Genomic DNA, 18,883 nt, shown 5'->3' with positions numbered 1-18,883 from the left:
GCTCCTCTTTCAGTAATCCAACACAGGAATTATATAAAGAGGGTACAATTTTCCTACTAAAGGTAGTACGGCAGGGGAGAACATAGTGAGGTGCAACCACCTTCATGAGGTTTTTAAATGTATGTCCTTCAACTATATTAAATGGTGCTCCGCCAACTGCTATAAGTTCCCCTATCAGACGGGTGATTTTAAGGGACTGTTGACGAGACATACCCCTTGATTGGAAACTGGGAAATTGTTGCAGCGTGGGCTGCTGTAAAGGAATGGGGCGACATGTGTCAACTACACAAGAAGTCCCTTCATCTTCCTGCCCCTTGTTGAGCCTTTTGGGGTTAATGGCAGCAGTAGTGTTGCTGCTTCCTCTCTTTTTACTAGGTGGAGCTGCAACTCCACTTTCTTCTCTCAGCAGCACCGGTGTATGGTGTGCACGGAAATGGTAATTCATCCCGGCATTGGTTAAATGGGCTATGTCTCTCCCACGGCTCACTTCCCTGCCACATAATTTGCATTTCACCATGCGCCCGTCACCAACAGTAACAAAATGTTCCCATATTTTTGATCTGCGGTTCCCAGTGGCCGGTGAGGATTGTTTTACAATTGCCTCTGGCTGATGGGTATGTGCAGCTTCCGGGTCTTTGGAGGAATTTGGTGGGCTAACAATGGTGGCAGTTGCACTACTTGGATATGAAAGACATTTAGGCAAAACAACTAAGCCTGAAGAGGTTTGTAATGGTGCAGGCAATTTTTTTTTTGAAGGTGAGGAGTCGGGAAATAACAGAGGGGACTCAGGGGCAGAGGAGTAAGGACTCATAGATATAATATCCTCATGAATTTGGTTTACAAGTTGTGCATTATCCTCTATATTAAAATCTAAATCAATTCCTTCAAGGTCAAGGCCTTCAAGGGTCAGACTCTCAGGTAATTCTACTTTAGCAGCATCCTGTTCTGCCAGGTGCCTACTTGGATTAGGATTAGATACTGAACTATGAGAATGAAAAAAGATGCTGCTATTATCTGTTTCCAATATATTGTGTGCTGTTTTTACATCTGGAGGCTGAGCAATTTGCTCCTCCTCAAGCTGTAAAATTTCAAGTTTTGGCTGCCTAAAATTATGGACACTAGCAACAACCTTTGCAGGAACTGCCCGTGACCGGCATGTCTTGTAAAAAACATCTGGGGTTACAGTTGGCCTATATTCAGAAGTTGTTGCTGTGTCACACTCAACTTTTTCCTCTGTTGCTTTCCTCATGGTGAGAATGTGAGAATAAGTGGGAAAAGTACAAATTTTTTTTATATTAGAAATATTATTATTGTGTTTTTTTAAAAAAAAAAATACAAATGATAATGTATTCTGAAAAATAAAGGTATTGAGGACGGAGTATGATTGTTGATTTATCAGGCCTTACACAATTGGTCAGGATTAAAATGCAACAAAGCTCTACTAATCAACTTCTACCACCACCATTTATATCTTAGTAGAGTACTGGCTGCTGCCTGGGCTGGCCTAGTACTAGACTATAATGGCACTGGTGGCTATGCTAAAGTAAAAAAAATATATAGGCAAGATAATAAAACACAGTCCTACACTGTCTCACAAAAGGGGAAAAAATAACTGCAGAAAATATGAGAAAAAATGAATAGTAATCAGTGAGCACTGCATAATAAGTATAAATGTATAATTTCTAAGTGTCACCAATGAGTGAGTCACTGAGTCACAAATCCAACACCACACACACCCTGTCTAGAATGCAGTCTGACGTAGGAGAAAACTAAAATATGTCAGAGATATTACAATTACAAATCTAGGAATGAGAATCTAGAGTTTGCTTAAGAAGTTCTCTATAACAACTACAAATTAGCTCTAAGATCCACAAAACCGGTGCAACCTACCCAAAGACACCCTATCTGGACTCTGGATGGAATGAAATGCAGTCTAGCCTAGAAAAAGACACAAGGTCAAGGAGCCACTAGATAATGAGAAAGAAGCTCATTGGGGGAAGGAACAAACCTCTTCAGGGGAAGGGACAGGGCTGAGTGGCTATTGGTCAATGTCCAGAAGTATTTTAGGAGAAACGAAACTGAAATTACCTTATTTATTAAAATTCGTTGTTTTCATTTACGTTTTACGAAGATTCGTAAGTTATTTTTCGTTAGATTCGATTTTCGTATTTTATTCTTTGTTCGGCATTTTAGTTGTTTTCATTTCGTTATTCGACTATTAGTAATAGTAAGTTTGCATTTTCGTTTATTTTTTCGTAATTATGATTTTATGGGGGGTGTTCGGTGTTTTCGTTAATTCTGTGTTTTCGTTCATTTTTTCTTTCGTTGTTTCTGCTTTTTTACATTTAACAGTTTCGTATATTCGTTGTTTTCCATATTCGTTAACTAGGGAAATATCGTTATTCGTTATAATTTTAGCTAAGCCGTTCGTTCATTCGTTGGTTACCGAATCAACGAAAATAACGAAAAATAACGGAAAACGTATTCGTAACTTAAAAAATTGCACATGTCTAGTGTCTTATTGTATGAATAGAAGGGCATGAATGAGTGAAACTTTTAGCTTAAAGATGGATTATTTCACGAAGATGAAGTGTGTGCTTACTCGCACAGGCAGAATGGCGGTATGCTCTGCATACCACCAAAAACTGCCACGTCAATCACAGCAGCAAAAAAAAAAAAAGGAACTCAGGGGCAGCCCAGCAGGGCAGGAGAGAGTTCGGGTGGAAGCTGGAAATGGAGTGCTGGGGAGGCTGTTGAAGGCCCTTAAGTGTAGACCCCTAGTCTGAGAGGGGGGGTTTGGGGGGTGACCTCGGGCTCTGGTGCTGGAGGTATCCTCTCAAGACACACAGAGGAGTCCTGTCCAGAGGCATGGGAGCAAGAGGAAGACTGCAGGAGCCAGCAAGCACATCCAGGAGATCTCCAGGGAGAAGACAGCCGGTGGCTGGTGAGTGAGACAGCTGGGGAGGACTGAGAGGCAGCCTGAGAAGGACTGGAGAGTGCAGTCTGAGATGGTTGCAGAGTCAGTCTGGGAGGAATGAGGAGATTAGCCAGGAGGGCTATTGTAAGGGGCAGCTGCAGTTAGATGGGCTGGTAGTGCCTGAAGAGGTGGTGCTGGGATCAGTAGCCATAGGAGAGCTGGACACTGGGACTTTGCTACACACCAAAGGGCCCTGTCTGTAATAAACCTTTGCTTTATTTGACTGAGCTTTTTTTATCAGATCATCTAAACAGTGTTCCAGCTGGGCTTGAGTGTTCTGCAAGCACGATGTGCTGGAGGAAGAGTAGTTAATATAGCTGTATATAGGAGAGGTGTCCCTGAAGAAGTTTGCTTAAGTTCTGAAGTGGGCATCCCATAATACCCCTATCCCCATCCGAGTTCAATACTCCTAATAAAACACACAAAAAAAGTTGCTGGACTGTTTCTAGACTCAAGTGTGCTGTGGAAAATTTGATGTACCTGGCTGTGTAGGATGGGGGATCCTGTTTCATTTGCGGCTCCTATGTGGGGTGCGCTACACTTGAATAGAATGTTTTTTTTTTTTTAAATGAGAGAGTTACTCAATATCAGAACTGGCTGTACAGCCATTGGGCTTTGTTTACACAGGGTTTCAGACAGGGAAATCCTGTCACCTGTGCTCTGGTCTTATAATCTCAGCAGACGTGGGTTTCATTGAAAGTAATGAGTTTCTACACCTCGCTGAATTTCGAGATCTCCTTTTTGCAAACAGGAAACAGATGGTTATTAGCTCTAGTAGGAACCCCCCCATACTTTTTAACATTGATGCAAAAAATGCAAGTGTAGCGCCTATGTACCTTACAGTACTGGTGCTAGTAAAATTTATGGGTAGATAAGAGTGTAGTTAAACTCTGATTCAGATTGTTAGTAGCAAATTGCGGTCTCTGTCTAAGCTTGGCTGTGCTGTGAGCCCATTCTGCTCTGCTGGGGTGTTCTTCCAACCCCAGTACTGCAGGTGGCAGCAGTGGAGTCGAGGTTTGGGTGCTCTTCCCAGCAGCCAATCACTAGGGTTTGTCCTCGCTGTGCATGCTGGGGAGGGGTATTTATGGGACAGATGCCATTGGTTCTGGTTCTTCTTCGTCCAGTGTGGCACCCACCTTTAGGGTGTCCACATCACGTCGCCCCAGCGTTATGGCCTACCTGGCTGGGGCGTGCGTGCCACGTGGTGTTCCTGGTTCCGGGTCATGCTGACCCGGAGCATCTGAACAGTGGCGGGCAGGGCCGGTACAAGGCAGGGGCGGGCGGGGCTAGTGCCCTGGGCGCTACCATTCCGTATAGGAGGGGGGGCGCAGTTCTGACAAACAGGCAGCCGCGGCCGCCGCCCGCCAGACCAGTACACTTGTGTGTCATATAGACTAGTAGTAAGCGCGGGCAGCGGCAGTGGCTGCCGAGTGCGCTCCACACCTCCTGGCTCCCTTTCCTCTTTGTATACATACTCCCCCTATGGAGTCAGTTGGTCCATTCCAGCGGCGTGAGAGCCGCGGTCAGCACAGCACATCGCAAATCAACAAGTGTGCCCACTCTCTGCACTGACTGCTATCTCCGCCCCCTGTACCTCCCCCTACCTCGCTCCCCCGGCTATTTTGCAGGCACCCTGGAACATCAGTGAGGCGGAGCCTTCTGACTATAGATGTTTAAGTGGGCGGGAATCGGGATAGACGTCCTATGAGATCAGTGCTGGGACAAGGCCATTTGGTGCCCAGGGCGAAGATGGCAAACTGCGCCCCCCCCCCCCCCCCCCGTTTTTAAGAAAGAATCAATGTTGTTTCAAAACATGCCTCAAAATAACACAAACACTTTTTTTTTTTTATCTGCCATTTTTTATTAACAAAGTGCAGATAAAATTGTTGCCAGTTTGCCGCATCAATTGCCGCCAGTGTGCCCATCAAACGCAGCCACTGTGCCATCAAACGCAGCCAGTGTGCCATCAAACGCAGCCACTCAGTGGCTGTGTTTGATGGCACAGCTGAGTGGCTGTGTTTGATGGCACAGTGGCTGCGTTTGATGGGCACAGTGGTTGCGTTTGATGGGCACAGTGGCTGCGTGTGATGGGCACAGTGGCTGCGTGGTATGGGCACACTGGCAGCAATTGATGGACACACTGGCGGCAATTGATGGTGTGTTGGCACAGTGGCTGCGTGTGTTGGCACAGTGGCTGCGTGTGATGGGCACAGTGGCAACAATTGATGGCACAGTGGCTGCGTGTGGTGGCACAGTGGCTGCGTGTGGTGGCACAGTGAGGCTGCAATTGATGTTTTTTTTTTGCTAGTCAGAGAAGGCATGGCTCAAAATAACACAAAGTGCTGATCACCTCAGTCAGCTTACCCCCCCAATACAGCCATTTAATTACTTGCTTTAGCAGGTTCTTTTCTGTTCTGCTTACTTTTTAGAAGTCAGTAGTCTTCTTTGCAGTACTATAGCGTGGCACACTCGGGCTCCTTGTCAGGGCCGTCTCTATTATTGATTGGGCCCTGGGCAAACATTTTCTTGGCCCCCCCCCCCCCCCTCATGCAATTTCACTCTCCAGCCTTACACCCCAAAAACTGGTCCAGGCTCACTGATTGGTTGCTAGAGGTTACTGAACATTATTACTGCTCACTGATTGGTGTCTGAAAGTTACAGTTTTTAATGAATTTTTATCTTTTTATCATCCATTTACTGTATTTACAACATATCCCTGCAGAGAAACAATAAGAAGCATACTTATGCACCAAAAACATGTAAGCGGACACAAACGAGGTACCAAACTTACACACCAGAAACATGTCCACAGAATTCCACTGAGGGGGGCACAATACTGGGGCTGGGAGACCTCATACCAGGGATTCAGGAGGAAAGAGTACAGGTGGGGCGTGGGAGGCTAAAGACCAGGGGGGTCAGGAGGGAAGAGTATGGGGGTGGTAGGGCACAGTGCAGGGGTCAGTAAGGCACAATACAGGGCTGGGAGGGCACACATCAGGGGGGTCAGGAGAAAAGAGTACAGAGGGTGGAGGGCAAGGTACAAGGTCAGGAGAGCACAACATGTGGATAGGAGGGCACAATATGGGGGACAGGAGGGCCCACACCAGAGTATGGGGGGGTGGGAGGGCACAGTACAAGGGCTGGGGACACAATATAGGGGTCAGGTGGGTACAGTACAGGGGCTGGGACACAATATAGGGGTCAGGTGGGTACAGTACAGGGGCTGGGGGCACACATCAGGGGGGGTCAGGAGGACACAGTGCAGGGGCTGGTAGAGCACACACCAGGGGGGGTCAGGAGGGAAGAGTGGGAGGGCACATGCCGGGGGGGGGGGTTGGATGGCACAGTGCAGGGATCAGGAGGGTACAGTACATGGGTTGGGAGGGCACACACTAGGGGGGTCAGGAGGGCATACACCACAGGCAGTGGCAATCATTAATGAGCCCAATTTCTCCCATTGCTACATGAAAAAGAAAAACATCTCCCCATTTCTCAGCTACTGTAACAGGCAGCACTTCTATGCTAAGCTGCAGTAGATCAGCAGACTTAGCATAGAGGTGCTGCAAGTGAATCCAAGATGTGCTGCTAGATGAGTTTACCTCTGTCCAGACACACTAGCTCGAGACTCGGCTCCCCCACTGCTCAGTAACTTCGCTATGACACCACCCACATCCCGGCAGGTGCAATCTCATAGGACGTCTATCCCGATTCCCGCCCACTTAAACATCTATAGTCAGAAGGCTCCGCCTCACTGATGTTCCAGAGTGCCTGCAAAATAGCCGGGGGAGCGAGGTAGGGGGAGGTACAGGGGGCGGAGATAGCAGTCAGTGCAGAGAGTGGGCACACTTGTTGATTTGCGATGTGCTGTGCTGACCGCGGCTCTCACGCCGCTGGAATGGACCAACTGACTCCATAGGGGGAGTATGTATACAAAGAGGAAAGGGAGCCAGGAGGTGTGGAGCGCACTCGGCAGCCACTGCCGCTGCCCGCGCTTACTACTAGTCTATATGACACACAAGTGTACTGGTCTGGCGGGCGGCGGCCGCGGCTGCCTGTTTGTCAGAACTGCGCCCCCCCTCCTATACGGAATGGTAGCGCCCAGGGCACTAGCCCCGCCCGCCCCTGCCTTGTACCGGCCCTGTATGAGATTGCACCTGCCGGGATGTGGGTGGTGTCATAGCGAAGTTACTGAGCAGTGGGGGAGCCGAGTCTCGAGCTAGTGTGTCTGGACAGAGGTAAACTCATCTAGCAGCACATCTTGGATTCACTTGCAGCACCTCTATGCTAAGTCTGCTGATCTACTGCAGCTTAGCATAGAAGTGCTGCCTGTTACAGTAGCTGAGAAATGGGGAGATGTTTTTCTTTTTCATGTAGCAATGGGAGAAATTGGGCTCATTAATGATTGCCACTGCCTGTGGTGTATGCCCTCCTGACCCCCCTAGTGTGTGCCCTCCCAACCCATGTACTGTACCCTCCTGATCCCTGCACTGTGCCATCCAACCCCCCCCCCCCCGGCATGTGCCCTCCCACTCTTCCCTCCTGACCCCCCCTGGTGTGTGCTCTACCAGCCCCTGCACTGTGTCCTCCTGACCCCCCCTGATGTGTGCCCCCAGCCCCTGTACTGTACCCACCTGACCCCTATATTGTGTCCCAGCCCCTGTACTGTACCCACCTGACCCCTATATTGTGTCCCCAGCCCTTGTACTGTGCCCTCCCACCCCCCCATACTCTGGTGTGGGCCCTCCTGTCCCCCATATTGTGCCCTCCTATCCACGTGTTGTGCTCTCCTGACCTTGTACCTTGCCCTCCACCCTCTGTACTCTTTTCTCCTGACCCCCCTGATGTGTGCCCTCCCAGCCCTGTATTGTGCCTTACTGACCCCTGCACTGTGCCCTACCACCCCCATACTCTTCCCTCCTGACCCCCCTGGTCTTTGCCCTCCCACGCCCCACCTGTACTCTTTCCTCCTGAATCCCTGGTATGAGGTCTCCCAGCCCCAGTATTGTGCCCCCCTCAGTGGAATTCTGTGGACATGTTTCTGGTGTGTAAGTTTGGTACCTCGTTTGTGTCCGCTTACATGTTTTTGGTGCATAAGTATGCTTCTTATTGTTTCTCTGCAGGGATATGTTGTAAATACAGTAAATGGATGATAAAAAGATAAAAATTCATTAAAAACTGTAACTTTCAGACACCAATCAGTGAGCAGTAATAATGTTCAGTAACCTCTAGCAACCAATCAGTGAGCCTGGACCAGTTTTTGGGGTGTAAGGCTGGAGAGTGAAATTGCATGAGGGGGGGGGGGGGCCCAAGAAAATGTTTGCCCAGGGCCCAATCAATAATAGAGACGGCCCTGACAAGGAGCCCGAGTGTGCCACGCTATAGTACTGCAAAGAAGACTACTGACTTCTAAAAAGTAAGCAGAACAGAAAAGAACCTGCTAAAGAAAGTAATTAAATGGCTGTATTGGGGGGGTAAGCTGACTGAGGTGATCAGCACTTTGTGTTATTTTGAGCCATGCCTTCTCTGACTAGCTAAAAAAAAACATCAATTGCAGCCTCACTGTGCCACCAAACGCAGCCACTGTGCCACCACACGCAGCCACTGTGCCATCAATTGTTGCCACTGTGCCCATCACACGCAGCCACTGTGCCAACACACCATCAATTGCCGCCAGTGTGTCCATCAATTGCTGCCAGTGTGCCCATACCACGCAGCCACTGTGCCCATCACACGCAGCCACTGTGCCCATCAAACGCAACCACTGTGCCCATCAAACGCAGCCACTGTGCCATCAAACACAGCCACTCAGCTGTGCCATGAAACACAGCCACTGAGTGGCTGCGTTTGATGGCACACTGGCTGCGTTTGATGGCACAGTGGCTGCGTTTGATGGGCACACTGGCGGCAATTGATGCGGCAAACTGGCAACAATTTTATCTGCACTTTGTTAATAAAAAATGGCAGATAAAAAAAAAAAAGTGTTTGTGTTATTTTGAGGCATGTTTTGAAACAACATTGATTCTTTCTTAAAAACGGGGGGGGGGGGGGGGCGCAGTTTGCCATCTTCGCCCTGGGCACCAAATGGCCTTGTCCCAGCACTGGTGGCGGGGACCCAGTGAGTGACTGAGTTCCCAATCTGAAGATCCCAAGCTGTACTGCTGTTCGGTGGGGAGTCAGTCTGAGGAGCGCCATTGAGAGGCTGGCAGTCCAAAAGGGCCTGGACAAACCACCGGGGATCGAGGTAGCTGGACACCGAGGTATTGATCACCTGTCGGTCGGTACCTGGGCAGCAAGTTGAAGGAGATCCAGACGTAACTCAAGTTAGGAGGCATATCTGCAATAATCCAACCCAGAGGGGACCTGTGGCAGAGGTATCTTCTGAGGCTCAATGAGAGGGGTCTGTGGCAGAGACTTTCTCCCAAGTTCAAGTTCACCAAGGAGGGTCTGTGGCAGAGACTTATTCCTAAAATTGTCCGAGTGATACTCCGGCTGCCAGGTCAGTGAGAGAGGCCAGTCCGGGTACACTAAACCCACTCCGGGGGGAGTGGTGAAGAGAAGTGTTACGTTTGGGAGCAGGACTGTTTCCTATCATTACACATGAATTTGCTATTCTCCTATCTTCTTCAGCTTTACTTTTCTCACAACAAGTTTACTGTTTTTACCCGGCTGGGTAATAAAGAGCACAGCAAAGAGCACCTGTCTGGACATTCCTTTACTTCTACTACATGCAAATACGGATCATTTACCCCTAGGAATTTCAGAGGTAACATGCCGCCCAAAAATCCAGCAGCTGCTCCGTGGGTAATGCTACACAAGTGTTTCCCAATTTAAAAAAGAGGAAAGCCTTTCAAAATGATGCTAACACTGTCTTGTAGAACATTTTAAAGTAAATCTGTCACAAGAGTATATAGCCTTTTATTGCTGATCAGCTTGAACAATACAGGGAGTGCAGAATTATTAGGCAAATGAGTATTTTGACCACATCATCCTCTTTATGCATGTTGTCTTAATCCAAGCTGTATAGGCTCGAAAGCCTACTACCAATTAAGCATATTAGGTGATGTGCATCTCTGTAATGAGAAGGTGTGTGGTCTAATGACATCAACACCCTATATCAGGTGTGCATAATTATTAGTCAACTTCCTTTCCTTTGGCAAAATGGGTCAAGAGAAGGACTTGACAGGCTCAGAAAAGTCAAAAATAGTGAGATATCTTGCAGAGGGATGCAGCACTCTTAAAATTGCAAAGCTTCTGAAGCGTGATCATCGAACAATCAAGCGAGTCATTCAAAATAGTCAACAGGGTCGCAAGAAGCGTGTGGAAAAACCAAGGTGCAAAATAACTGCCCATGAACTGAGAAAAGTCAAGCGTGCAGCTGCCAAGATGCCACTTGCCACCAGTTTGGCCATATTTCAGAGCTGCAACATCACTGGAGTGCCCAAAAGCACAAGGTGTGCAATACTCAGAGACATGGCCAAGGTAAGAAAGGCTGAAAGACGACCACCACTGAACAAGACACACAAGCTGAAACCTCAAGACTGGGCCAAGAAATATCTCAAGACTGATTTTTCTAAGGTTTTATGGACTGATGAAATGAGAGTGAGTCTTGATGGGCCAGATGGATGGGCCCGTGGCTGGATTGGTAAAGGGCAGAGAGCTCCAGTCCGACTCAGACGCCAGCAAGATGGAGGTGGAGTACTGATTTGGGCTGGTATCATCAAAGATGAGCTTGTGGGGCCTTTTTGGGTTGAGGATGGAGTCAAGCTCAACTCCCAGTCCTACTGCCAGTTTCTGGAAGACACCTTCTTCAAGCAGTGGTACAGGAAGAAGTCTGCATCCTTCAAGAAAAACATGATTTTCATGCAGGACAATGCTCCATCACACACGTCCAAGTACTCCACAGCGTGGCTGGCAAGAAAGGGTATAAAAGAAGAAAAACTAATGACATGGCCTCCTTGTTCACCTGATCTGAACCCCATTGAGAACCTGTGGTCCATCATCAAATGTGAGATTTACAAGGAGGGAAAACAGTACACCTCTCTGAACAGTGTCTGGGAGGCTGTGGTTGCTGCTGCACGCAATGTTGATGGTGAACAGATCAAAACACTGACAGAATCCATGGATGGCAGGCTTTTGAGTGTCCTTGCAAAGAAAGGTGGCTATATTGGTCACTGATTTGTTTTTGTTTTGTTTTTGAATGTCAGAAATGTATATTTGTGAATGTTGAGATGTTATATTGGTTTCACTGGTAAAAATAAATAATTGAAATGGGTATATATTTTGTTTTTGTTAAGTTGCCTAATAATTATGCACAGTAATAGTCACCTGCACACACAGATATCCCCCTAAAATAGCTAAAACAAAAAACAAACTAAAAACTACTTCCAAAAATATTCAGCTTTGATATTAATGAGTTGTTTGGGTTCATTGAGAACATGGTTGTTGTTCAATAATAAAATTAATCCTCAAAAATACAACTTGCCGAATAATTCTGCACTCCCTGTAGTGATTCATCTGACTCCTATCAACCTTCTCTTCATACTCCCCCATTTTCGATCTTCCAACATGTCCTACTCCATAGCAGTGGTGCTTGGTTCTGTATATTTGGGGGGGGGGGTGTCAGGGCCTTGTTGGAGAAAGACTGGTAGTATTTCAGTGGGACCTCTCCATACAATGAGTACATTGCCAATGTAGCGAAACCACAGGACGATGTTATCCATGTACGGGGCAAGAGATGCGGATTGGTTGATCATACGTTCCCACTCCCCCAGGTTGACATACGATGGGGCACAGCAGGTCCCCATCGCAACCCCCTGCACCTGAAGGTAGTGGGATCCATTGAAGGTGAAATAATTGTGGGAGAGAATGAATTTCAAGGCAGCCACCAGGAACTCATTTGTCTGTTTTTCATATTTGCTGTTTTGGGAGATTATATGTTTTATACATGCAAGACCCTTGTGATGTGGTATTGAGCTGTATAAAGCTTCTACATCTATTGCCATGAGTACCGATGTGGGGGCAATGGATAACCCATCTATGTTCTGTAGTAGTTGTGAGGTGTTTCTGATGTAGCTTGGGAGACTCAGAACTTGGGGGCGTAGATAGCCATCTACAAACTTACTGAGTTTCTCCATCTGGGAGCTGATACCAGAGATAATGGGTCTACCAGACGAGTGTGTCATTCTCTTGTGCAGTTTTGGTAAAGAGTAGAATGTCAGAGTCTGTGGATGTAGTGTGTGTATGTAGTCCCATTCTGCTTTGTTAAGAATTTTCTCAGAGTAGACTTGATCAACCAAATTTTAAGAGTAATTGGTAAGCCAAACTGAGCACCTGGCGAGGAAAATGCAGGTATCTGCTACCAGGGATAGATATGGTATATAAAGGGGGTAGGTGCTGCAGTAGGCCTAAAGAGTGAGTTTTGCCCACATCCTAATATTTGTAAAAAAAGAAAATTGCTCCTCTTATAGGACTGTGAAGGGAGAAACTACTCTGTAGTAAGTGGAGGTAAATATAGGATGTTTATTTACAAAAAACACTGTTGTAAATGGACAGATCTACAGTACAAAAGGAATGAACATAATAACGAATGCAATGTGCAGGATGCAATACATAAATACGCAATACAAACAGATAGACAATCATGGACTTCGTTGTAAGAGATACAAACGTGAGTTAACCGTCGCGTTTCAAGTCTAACTCTTCTTCAGGGTTAATGATTGAATCAGCATGGAGATAACGGGCCAGATCCACAAAGAAGTTACGCCGCATAACTTCTAGGATGCGCCGGCGTATCTTTGTTTTGTATCCACAAAACAGAATACGCCTGAACATGGGCTAGATCCGACTGACGTACGTCTTAGTACGCCGTCGGATCTTAGGTGCATATTTACGCTGGCCGCTAGGTGGCACTATCGTTGATCTCCGCATAGAGTATACAAATTAGCTAGATACGCCGATTCTCAGAACGTATGTCCACCCGGCGCATTTTTTTACGCCGTTTACGTAAGGCCTTTTTCGGCGTAACGTTACCCCTGGGTCTATGACGCGTACGCAATGTTAAGTATGGACATCGGGACAGCGTCTAAATTTCCGTTGTTTGTGTAAAACGTTCGCGAATAGGGCTTTGCGTAAATTGTGTTCACGTCGAAAACATTGACTATTTGCGACGTGATTTCGAGCATGCGCACTGGGATACCCCCACAGATGTCGCATGCGCCGTTAAAAAAAAACGTCATTTACGTGGGGTCAAGATGAATTAACATAAAACACGCCCACATCTTAGTCATTTGAATTGTGCGCATAAATGAAGAAAGAAGAATTATGGACAGCCGCACTCCAATGAGATGTAAATAATAAAATGAAAAGTTGTGCCTTTTATTCTAGTAAAAAACACTACAAAAGCAAAAAAACAGCAAACAGTGGGGTAATAGAGCTGATGCGTTTCACATTGATGAACAATGCTTAGTCATAGCTAAACATAATGATAAAAACAATCTTAATTATAGGGAAAGTCACAAAAACATCAGATGGTTAATTCAATCTGTGATAGGTCCTGGCTAATGCCGATGATCGCAAGCATCTGTTGAAAAAACACACTGCAGAAAAGGACAACACCCACAGAAGCCAGGTGAAAGGATAATACAAAAATCAGCTGATGGGAAAACAATTAACAAAAGTCATTTAACAACAATCATGACATTTGCCCGTTAGAAAATGTGTATAAGATAAAATAGATGTAGGTTAACCACTTGCAAACAGTGGGGTAATAGAGCTGACGCGTTTCACATTGATGAACAATGCTTAGTCATAGCTAAACATAATGATAAAAACAATCTTAATTATAGGGAAAGTCACAAAAACATCAGATGGTCAATTCAATCTGTGATAGGTCCTGGCTAATGCCGATGATCGCAAGCATCTGTTGAAAAAACACACTGCAGAAAAGGACAACACCCACAGAAGCCAGGTGAAAGGATAATACAAAAATCAGCTGATGGAAAACAATTAACAAAAGTCAATTAACAACAATCATGACATTTGCCCGTTAGAAAATGTGTATAAAATAAAATGGATGTAGGTTAAAATGACATGAAACCACCTAACTGATACAATCCATCTCAAAAAATCCCATTATTTGTTTTGTGTATAAAATACGTGAATGTGATATAATAATCATTAAATGTCACAAATATGTAGGTGTGTAGAATGGGAAAAGGGGGATGTATATATATATATATATCACTTCACTAAATGTGTGAATTACACTTCATTGGACGTGTAAATTAACACCGTAAAAAATGGTGTCATAAGTGAACAGTGTGTAAACGTGCTAAAAAATGAAAGGAGGAAATAATAATGACCAGTGAAGTCACTAAAAGAAATCAATCAGACCAACAAAAGATCACATACGTGTAGATGCTGGGGTTAGCGATCCACAAAACATTGATAAGCTATCAGTGCGAACACTGGCAGCAAAATCGATATAAATGTGGAGAATTCCATATCATGGTGAGGATGTATGAATAGGTGAGAAAAAATAATAATGAATAATAAAAGTTAAATCACCCGTTAAAAGGGATGAATAAGACTATGGGTATGGATGTGTGCTGAGAAGCCGCAAAACATTAAACTGTGATCAATGAATGATGCATGTCACTAGCAGCACTTGTGTGAAAGGGGCGTGTGAAATAATGATGAATGGAAATGTGTGAAAAAATATATGTGCGTGAAACGCCCTGCTGAGTGACATGGAAATGTGAGGACAGTGGGCGATAATGGTAAAAATAAAAGTGAAGAAAAAGAATGCACAAAAAGGACCATGTGTCTAGCACAGTTACGCAAGTAAAAATGTTACATACATATTTCTAAACATGGAGAATGACAGATGGGCATGTTGTTAATATAAAATGTAGAATATCCCAAAATCGAGGGGAGAAGTATACCCACTGATAATATATGTAAAACAGAGGTCCTGTTTTTTGGATTATTTTATGTAGTGTTTAAGATATTTTTAATATGTTTAAAATAGAACCTTTATGTAATAACGCTATGTGAGCAAACATCATTTTATTAGATTTTATTTATAAATAATGCACAGATAATGCATAAATAACCGCCAACCTGGACATAGAAAAATGTATATAATTACTAATGTAACAGTCCAGGTGGACATTAAACGCATGGACAAACCAAAAAGAAGGATTAATAAAAAGAACCCACAAAAAAGACTACAAAAAGGACAGCTATGGGCAACAAGGCACGGCAAAGGAGAAATCTCCAAAGCATATCTATGAAATCTATTTGATTTCTGATGCGGGAGATATGAGGGTTAAACCAATGTTTCAGATGTCTAGAAAAGTTAATTATATAAATAGAGAACACATGTAAAGAAGTGTATATATGTATGCAAGATAACTGATCACACAAGACTTACATAGATTTAAAGGGGTGAACCATAATTGTGGACCTCAAAAAGGAGGAGATAAAACAAGACAAAAGCATCAGGATATATGTAGGTAAAGAAAAAGGACCCTCTGTTATTCGTAGAAGTGGGATACATCCCATTCAAAGTTCATCCCGTTGGGGATCCTGGTATGGAGAGAGAAGATCCAAAATACCTCTCTCTTACACACGATTATAAACTTATCCCCTTCTCTGATGGGGGTAATAATTTTCTCAATACCCTGGATAGTAAGACTGGACACGTCTTTAAAGTGTTTGTTATTCCAGTGATTGGCAACATTGGTGTTGTGGCTCTTTTCAATATCATACAGGTGATCGAAAAATCGATCTTTTAATCTACGGATGGTCCGTCCTACATATTGAAGTTGGCATATGTCGCAACTGATGACATATATGAGATACTTGGTGTTGTCGTTAATGAAGTGCTTGATTTCAAAGCTCTTCTCGCAGGAATGTGAGTGGACATGTTGACCTGTTTTTATATGACAGCAATACCTGCAATCTTTGGTTCCACATTTAAACGTGCCCTGAAATTGTAACCAATTTACACCAGTGCGTTGGCTCTGGAATAGGCTAGGTGACAGCCTGCCACCCAACGTGGGGTCCCGCCGGGATACTGTTTTAATACCTTTGTGTAAAATTTGTTGGTATGTCCCGTCATTGTACAGAATAGGCAAGTATTTGTCTATTATGTGTTTGATCTTGTTAAACTCCAAGCTATATGGAGTGGAAACAACAGGAATGTTTCTGAAGGAAGTGTTCAAGGGTTTACAAGCAGAGGTGCCAATGGTACCTATTAGCGCTTCCCTCGGGACAAGGCTGGCCTTAGAGAGGGCTTGTGTGATGGTTTTAATGGGATAGCCCCTATCCAAAAATCTATGAGACATGTTACAAGCCTCTCTAGAAAAATCATCTGATGAGCTGCAGAGGCGTTTAAGCCTCAAGAATTGGCCATATGGTACGCCGCGAATGGTGTGTCCTGGGTGTGCAGAATCTGCCCTGAGGAGGGCATTGCCTGCTGTTTTCTTCCTGAAAAGGCTAGTTGTAATGCCACCATTAATTGCTGTCAATTTAACATCCAAATATTCAATAGCAATATTTTGTAAATTCCCTGTGAATTTGAGGTTAAGACCGTTATCATTTAAGGTAAAAAAGCCACGTATCTAAATTAATGTCACCATCTGAAACAATAAACAACAAGTCATCAATGAAACGACAGTAGAAGGAGGTGTCCGTGCGATGGGGACTACCACATCCAAAGATGCGGGACCTCTCCCACCAACCCATGTAAAGGTTGTCAAGGGAGGGGGAGAACTTGGCTCCCATCGAGGCCCCGCATCTCTGGAGGTAGTAGCCCCCATCGAACATAAAAATGTAATGGGTTAACAAGTATTCGAGTGCTTGTAGTATGAACTCCTGAAGCACCAATGAATGTTTGCCTGATTCCTTCAAAAAACTGCTGACTGCCTGGACTCCCAAATTATGGGGAATACTGGAATAAGCTGGAAACGTCACAGCTTATCCATCTGTGATTGTCATTCCATTCAAAGCCGTGCAGTTTAGTGAGTAGGTCCTTGGTGTCTCGGAGGTAGCCAGGAAGTTCTGTGACTAGAGGTTGAAGTTGGCTGTCTACCCATTCACCTAAGTGTTCATTCAAAGACCCGATGCCAGCCACAATGGGTCTGCCAGTCAACGGGCATAGACCCTTGTGGATCTTGGGCAAATGGTGAAAAATAGGTGTTATGGGGTTCGCTGGGATAAAGAGATCCCTTTTCTTAACAGAGAAAATCTCCACCTGTACAGCTCGGTCCAGAAGTGTGGTCAGTTCTTTACGGAATGGAATGGTCGGGTTAGATTTCAATGGTTGGTATGTGTGAATATCAGACAATTGCCGTAAAGCCTAATTTCTATATGTGAGAGAATCCATGATGACCACAGTGCCCCCTTTATCAGAGTTCTTGATGATAATGCTGGTGTCAGCACTCAACGTTTTAAATGCAAGTGATTCTTCTTTAGACAAATTATTAGGAGAGGGGTTCTTATAAAACTTCTGGGCTAAACGGACAAGGTCCCCTTCCACCATCTTTTGGAAAAAATCTAAGTCTTTACCTCTAGACCCCACAGGATAAAACTTGGATCGTAATTTAAAAGTCAATGTAGTATCAGGGTCAGTTGGATCGATGGTGCACGGATCAGATTCAGAAGCAAAATCAATAAGGTCGGGCAAGTTTGACAGAATATGGGATGCATGGCTCGCCACACCTGGTCTGAGCCCTGTGGAGCTCGTTCAGATGAGATTGCTAGGAGGTAACTAAATCCGTTAGAACTGGGAGAGTGGGAAGGGAGGACGCATTATAAGGTAGGATGTATACATGCCTGGTTCCTGACGAAGAGTTGTATGTGAAGTGTAATGTTTATAACTTGTATGAGATGTCATACTGTTGATTTCTTGTTTGTTCTGTGAGCAATAAAAACTTTTCTGATAAAAAAAAAAAATCAATAAGGTCTTGTAAGGCACAAATATCTTTAAACAATATGGGGGAAGGTATGCACTCACCAATCTCCGGACTATCTGGGCAGGCAGGTGTACTCTCCGATGTAGTCGAATGGAAATGTTTCTTTAAAGTGAGGCTCCATGAGAATTTGTTGACATCCAGGATTGTACTGAAAAGGTTAAAATGTGTCGTGGGACAAAAATTGAGTCCCTTTGATAGTAGATTATTTTCTTCAGTGCTGAGGGTCCTGCTGGAAATGTTCAAGACATTAGACGTTATCTTTTCATTCGCCCCCGAAGGATGTAATAAGGTTTCTTTGATGCCTTTGTGTCGTTTGCCTCCCCTCCGTGTTTTTTTAAAGAAGACGTTTTCTTTTTGGACCTTTGATCCGATGCATGAGGGTGTGCATGAGTATGGGCTTCTTGGCCTGGACTCCGTACCGATGACGTAGCTGATCATTCAAGGGAAGAATCAGAGCCGGTAGTGCCCATGGTATCATATGCAAACTCTGATTCAAGGTCAGGAAAGCTTACTTTTATAGTATGATTTCTACGTGGACGACCTGATTGATGCTGAGATCTTTTCCATGTATAGACGTTACCGTTCTCATAATCTGTGTTATCCCTGTTCATTTTGCCTTTTTTTTTTGTTTCGATGACAGATTTTTCCAATCTATCTAAATTCTTGTTAAGGTGTCCATCAAGTGTGGCAAATTCAACATGGGTTTATAATGGGATAAGATACTTTTGTAAGGAAGCCATCTCTCCTTGAAGTTTTTCCACCTGTTTTTGGTTGGATCGTATGAGAATGTTCATTAGTTTAAGGGAGCAGGTGCTTAGAGTGTCGGGTCACTCCTGTTTTAAATCATCGTCAAAAAGTTCTGATGAGGGAAATTTCTTAATACGTAACCCCCGAGGGATTTGGGATAAAGATGTTGTAATGTTCCTGC

Source organism: Rana temporaria, chromosome 10, assembly GCF_905171775.1.
Source record: "Rana temporaria chromosome 10, aRanTem1.1, whole genome shotgun sequence".
In the NCBI taxonomy this organism is placed as follows: domain Eukaryota; kingdom Metazoa; phylum Chordata; class Amphibia; order Anura; family Ranidae; genus Rana; species Rana temporaria.
Note: the sequence above shows the minus strand (reverse complement) of the source record.